Here is a 6,915-nt window from a genome sequence, read left to right as displayed (position 1 = left end):
GTATTCTTTGAAGTTAAACCCACCTCCTTAATTTCTACAATATTAAAGTTTAGAATATTTTGTCGAGTGTGGATTGCGCCCAAGTCCCCTAGACTTAGAACTACTTAAACCTAACTAACCTAAGGACTATATATGACGGTAGCATCTGTTCCCGAAAGAACAGTTACCGTTGATGACCAAGCAGCTTTGCTAGAAATGAAATGATAATTAAATGGACATCCTAGTTGCAAACAGACGTTGATATACTTCATTGGGGACAGTTGAAAATGTGTGCCCCGACCGGTACTCGAACCCTGGATCTCGTGCTTACATGGCAGACGCTCTATCCATCTGAGCCACCGCAGGCACAGAGGATAGTGCGCCTGCAGGGACTTATCCCTTGCACGCTCCCCGTGAGACCCACATTCGCAACATGTCCACACCACTACATTCATAGTGCGCCTCATAGATGTTTGCCCATCATACTCATTACTCGAGGCAGATTAATCTACCAAGTCCCGTACGAGTTCGGGCATAGCGTGTGCGTTCGCACAAGAAGGTCAATGGCCGGGAAGTCATATTTTAACTATATATGACGGTAGTATCTCTTCCCGAAAGAACAGTTACCGTTGATGACCATGCAGCTTTGCTAGAAATGAAATGATAATTAAATAGAGACCCTAGCCGCAAACAGGTGTTGATATACTTCATTAGGGGCGTGCTGAAAATGTGTGCCCCGACCGGACTCGAACCCCGGATCTCCTAGGACAGCTAATACTAGTAGTAGTTGTGTGGACATATTGGGAATGTGCGTCTCACGGGGAGCGTGCAAGGGATAAGTCCCTGCAGGTGCACTATCCTCTGTGTCCTCGGTGGCTCAGATGGATAGGGCGTCTGCCATGTAAGCAGGAGATCCCGGGTTCGAGTCCCGGTCGGGGCACACATTTTCAACTTGTCCCCAAAAGTATATCAACGCCTGTTTGCAGCTAGGCTGTCTATTTACACTCCTGGAAATGGAAAAAAGAACACATTGACACCGGTGTGTCAGACCCACCATACTTGCTGCGGACACTGCGAGAGGGCTGTACAAGCAATGATCACACGCACGGCACAGCGGACACACCAGGAACCGCGGTGTTGGCCGTCGAATGGCGCTAGCTGCGCAGCATTTGTGCACCGCCGCCGTCAGTGTCAGCCAGTTTGCCGTGGCATACGGAGCTCCATCGCAGTCTTTAACACTGGTAGCATGCCGCGACAGCGTGGACGTGAACCGTATGTGCAGTTGACGGACTTTGAGCGAGGGCGTATAGTGGGCATGCGGGAGGCCGGGTGGACGTACCGCCGAATTGCTCAACACGTGGGGCGTGAGGTCTCCACAGTACATCGATGTTGTCGCCAGTGGTCGGCGGAAGGTGCACGTGCCCGTCGACCTGGGACCGGACCGCAGCGACGCACGGATGCACGCCAAGACCGTAGGATCCTACGCAGTGCCGTAGGGGACCGCACCGCCACTTCCCAGCAAATTAGGGACACTGTTGCTCCTGGGGTATCGGCGAGGACCATTCGCAACCGTCTCCATGAAGCTGGGCTACGGTCCCGCACACCGTTAGGCCGTCTTCCGCTCACGCCCCAACATCGTGCAGCCCGCCTCCAGTGGTGTCGCGACAGGCGTGGATGGAGGGACGAATGGAGACGTGTCGTCTTCAGCGATGAGAGTCGCTTCTGCCTCGGTGCCAATGATGGTCGTATGCGTGTTTGGCGCCGTGCAGGTGAGCGCCACAATCAGGACTGCATACGACCGAGGCACACAGGGCCAACACCCGGCATCATGGTGTGGGGAGCGATCTCCTACACTGGCCGTACACCACTGGTGATCGTCGAGGGGACACTGAATAGTGCACGGTACATCCAAACCGTCATCGAACCCATCGTTCTACCATTCCTAGACCGGCAAGGGAACTTGCTGTTCCAACAGGACAATGCACGTCCGCATGTATCCCGTGCCACCCAACGTGCTCTAGAAGGTGTAAGTCAACTACCCTGGCCAGCAAGATCTCCGGATCTGTCCCCCATTGAGCATGTTTGGGACTGGATGAAGCGTCGTCTCACGCGGTCTGCACGTCCAGCACGAACGTTGGTCCAACTGAGGCGCCAGGTGGAAATGGCATGGCAAGCCGTTCCACAGGACTACATCCAGCATCTCTACGATCGTGTCCATGGGAGAATAGCAGCCTGCATTGCTGCGAAAGGTGGATATACACTGTACTAGTGCCGACATTGTGCATGCTCTGTTGCCTGTGTCTATGTGCCTGTGGTTCTGTCAGTGTGATCATGTGATGTATCTGACCCCAGGAATGTGTCAATAAAGTTTCCCCTTCCTGGGACAATGAATTCACGGTGTTCTTATTTCAATTTCCAGGAGTGTAGTTATCATTTCATAACCTAAAGACATCACACACACCCACGTACGAGGCAGGATTCGAACCTGCGACAGTAGCAGCCGCGTGGTTCCGGACTGAAGCGCCTAGAACCGCTCGACTTTGGATCCGTCAGCAGTCGATCGCGTTCTACGAAACAGGAATTGTCTGTCTCCTCTCCCTGTTGGATAAATGTCTTAACGCGTGTGGTGATTACTTTTGAATGGAATCATTCCCTAGTCGCTTCATAGCGGGTGTTCGGTTTTCCTTCACTGCCCCTTACAGTGCTTTTGAAGATTTCTCGATGCTGATGGTGTTAGGATTATAATTTCGTAGATGTGAACTAAATGGAAAATTACAGTTCTCGCTTATGTTTGTGTGCTCTCTGAATCTGGACACATCCTCAGACTGGACCACACGTCTGATATGTTTGCAGACTGATTTAATTTCCCTAGTATTCTACCAAGAAACTGCAGTCTGCTACCTGCTTTACCAGCTACTGAACATATGTGATGGTTTCATTTCATATCCTTCCGCCCAGATATTTCTGTGAATTGACCGCTTCCAACAGCGAGCCACCGATATTACAGTCGTAACACACTGCGTTTCTTCATTCTCTGAATTTCAGAATTTTACATGTCTGAATGTTGAAAAAAATTGTCAATTTGCGCACAACTACGAGACCTCGTCAGGATCTGTCTGAATATCTGTGCAACTTCTTTCAGATAGCGCTACATTATTCAATACGTAACTGCATCACCTGCGAAAAATCTGATGTTACTGTCAATATAATTCATCAAAAGCAATTTTTTCCAGTGTCTGATAGTGAACAGATAAGAATATCAGATTTGTAATTCCTAATAAAATTTCGTAATTGCAAAACTAAACCGTTCTTCTTTTATTGTCCGTCTTAGAATAATGCAGTCGTTCTGTAGAACCCATAATAATGAAGAATTAGCACTTCATCGGGTATCTCTTCCGATCTAATCCGTCAATACGTGCTGGTTCACTTTGGAGAAAAAGAGAGAGAAATTTGTACAAGGCTTGCTAGAAATTCAACAACAAGGGAAAGTATTTTGCAAGCTAAAAATTGTAAAGTACCCGAGTTTTTGTTCAGAAGACAGTTCGAAGCGACAAAAAGCAAATATAATCAACTGCCAGCCGACAAGTGGAGGAAATTTAAATCAAAAACTGAAAAAAAAGGAATGGTTTGCGTTCTCTCTTTTTTTTTTTTTTTTTTTTTTTTTTTAGAATGGGAGGAGGGAGATTAATCTATTTTTCTTTTTTCGAAACAGCTGGCGTCACCAACTGACGAGTATAGCTTCAACATTAACTTGATTTGCGGTTATAAATTTTGCGCCCTAATGAAAAGCGAACATCAGGCCCCGCGGTGGTAAACAGACACGCAGCTGTGCGTGTAGAGATATGAACTGAGGCAGAGAGGATATGGGAGGGCAGGGAGAGAGAGAGAGAGAGAGAGAAAGAGAGAAGGGGGGGGGGAGGGAGAACAGAATATCGAGAGAGATGAGCGAACAGAATCCACAGTCCTGGCGTAACGACTTGTTGATTATTAAAACCTCTGACAGGCAGCGTAAATGTTGCCTATTACAGCGAGCCGTGGCTCTCTGAGTACACGCCAACATGGCGCCTACGGACGATTTCCAATCTCATTTGTGAGTAGCGATTCGCCAACAAGGAATTTCCCGATCATGGGCAGAATCGCGTTCGTAACGCGCGGTACGAAAACAATAGGGAGAGTCGCCACATGAACTGCGAGAGTGTAACCCCAAACGCCTTGTGAAGAAACAGCCATAGCACACAATAATACTCAACAAAAGTGATGCACTTAATAAGCGAGAAAGCTGCAGTTCGTACGATATCGTTAAGGCATCTGCACCTACAGGAGGAACAGTAAATTTACTACTGACCATTACTCGTGAAATTGCTACACCAAGAAGAAATGCAGATGATAAACGGGTATTCATTGGAAAAATATATTATACTAGAAATGACATGTGATTACATTTTCACGCAATTTAGGTGCATAGATCCTGAGAAACCAGTACCCAGAATAACCACTTCTGGCCGTAATAACGGCCTTGATACGCCTGGGCATTGAGTCAAACAGAGCTTGGATGGCGTATACAGGTACAACTGCCCATGCAGCTTCAACACGATACCACAGTTCATCAAGAGTAGTGACTGGCGTATTCTGACGAGCCAGTTGCTCAGCCATTATTGACCAGACGTTTTTAGTTCGTGAGAGATCTGGAGAATGTGCTGGCCAGGGCAGCAGTCGAACATTTTTTGTATCCGGAAATGCCCATAAAGGACTTGCAACATGCGGTCGTGCATTGTCCTGCTGAAATGTAGGGTTTCCCAGGGATCGAATGAAGGGTAGAGCCACAGGTCGTAACACATCTGAAATGTAACGTCCACTGTTCAAAATGCCGTCAATGCGAACAAGAGCCGACCGAGACTTGTAATAAATGGTACCCCATACCATCACGCCGGGTGATACGCCAGTATGGCGATAACGAATACACGCTTCCAAAGTGCGTTCACCGCGATGTCACCAAACACGGATGCGACCATCAGGATGCTGTAAACAGAACCTGGATTCATCCGAAAAAATGACGTTTTGCCATTCGTGCACTCAGGTTCGTCGTTGAGTACACCATCGCAGGCGCTCCTGTCTGTGATGCAGCGTGAATGGTAACCGCAGCCATGCTCTCCGAGCTGATAGTCCATGGTGCTGCAAACGTCGTCGAACTGTTCGTGCCGATGATTGTTGTCCGTTACAGCCATGTGGATAAGATGCCTGTCATCTCGACTGCTAGTGACACGAGGCCGTTGGGATTCAGCAACGGCGTTCCGTACTACCCTCCTGAACCCACCGATTTCATATTCTGCTAACAGTCATTGGATCTCGACCAACGCGAGCAGCAATGTCGCGATACGATAAACCGCAATCGCGGTAGGCTACAATCCGACCTTTATCAAAGTCGGAAACGTGATGGTACGCGTTTCTTCTCCTTACACAAGGCATCACAACAACGTTTCACCAGGCAACGCCGGTCAACTGCTGTTTGTGTTTGAGAAATCGGTTGGAAACTTTCGTCATGTCAGCACGTTGTAGGTGCCGCCACCGGCGCCAGCCTTGTGTGAATGCTGTGAAAAGCTGATCATTTGCATATCACAGCATCTTATTTCTGTCGGTTAAATTCCGCGTCTGTAGCACGTCATCTTCGTGGTGTAGCAATTTTAATGGCCAGTGGTGTCGTAAATTCGAAACTACCTAGCAGCATCAGGAGGCAGCACGCAAAATATTACACGAAGACCAAAATCAAAATCACGGTAAGCTAATGGTGCCAAAACCACGTTTAACGAGAACGTCTGCAATCCTGAATTTTAAAAGGAGGGCGATTAAACTCATGGTAGATCTAGTAAGCGGCCATGGGAACTTCAGGAAACACTGCAGTCGGTAGGTATACAGAAAGAAGCCCATAATTGTCTACTGTGAGGTGCGGATGGTGCGAAGGACTGGAGGCCGAAAGACGCCGAATATTTGCGCCATTTATTCTTGAAGGAACTGTGTCTAACCAAGACTCAGTAGAAGGTCGGCTACTAGTCTTTAAGGGTACTGGCTAGCCTTACTACAATGATAGGGATAGCAACCGCTCAATAAACTTAGCTTCGATGCTGGCAACGAGGGCTAAGATCACAGCTTTTTATTTTTCCCGGCAAAATAAAATCAAATTAAAACTTGATTTCAGTAAATTCCATGTCAGACTTCAAGACACTTTCGAATTCTCTTAACAACAGCTCACTTTTCTCTAATGAGGCCGTCTTGGTGTTCGTTTACAAACATCCTTAGCTGCTGGTAAACCTTTCGGGGTGTAAGTCGTGGTCCACGAAACTCTTCTGTTCCTAAAGTTTCGTCCATAGCTGCACTGGACATCTTCAGGGGCGTTGTTCCTCCATTGAGCCTTGGCGACTCATAATCCAAACCATCTCTTTAGTTTACTTCTTCACCTGACGATTAGAATGCGCAGGGGTGCAGTCATAGGGTAAAGAACACACCCCTCCTTTCAGCCAAGGGACCTCTCTCAATATCGCTGTAAACTCGTTTTCAAAAATGTATCTAAATAAGGCGTAAGACGTGGTAACGCAGAAGGGCAAATCAATTGATATTCTTTCGCAGCGCACTCTTGAAAATGAAGAGAAAATTAAAACACTTGCAGCCGTCTCTTTTGCATATAATTTATTCACGCAAAAAGTTTCGGTGTTTCTTTAGCCCACCTTCAGGCCCCTTAATGAACGTAAACTGAGAAGCATCCAGTCTGATGTGCAGGCATAACAAGAGAAAATATTTTAAAAAAAACGTAGAAAACTGGTCTTGTCGTCTAAACCAGAGATCTATGGATACCGGTTATTTAATATTGGCTCCTGTTATGATTGCACACGACAATGGATTCCCCCCACGTTACGTCGGTCAAAGCGGATGAGGATGGTGTAA

General features: G+C 47.3%; 1 non-coding gene across 1 annotated transcript; it reads left to right on the top strand.

The window, feature by feature from the left end:
- The first annotated feature begins 845 nt into the window (after positions 1-845).
- Positions 846-919, top strand: Trnat-ugu (transfer RNA threonine (anticodon UGU)). Its single transcript has one exon. It is a non-coding gene; the product is annotated as a tRNA-Thr (tRNA).
- The last annotated feature ends 5,996 nt before the right edge of the window (positions 920-6,915 follow it).

The sequence above is a fragment of the Schistocerca cancellata genome, chromosome 12, assembly GCF_023864275.1.
Source record: "Schistocerca cancellata isolate TAMUIC-IGC-003103 chromosome 12, iqSchCanc2.1, whole genome shotgun sequence".
Lineage (NCBI taxonomy): Eukaryota > Metazoa > Arthropoda > Insecta > Orthoptera > Acrididae > Schistocerca > Schistocerca cancellata.
The sequence above is the reverse complement of the archived record's forward strand: the minus strand, read 5'-3'. Positions and strand labels throughout refer to the sequence as shown.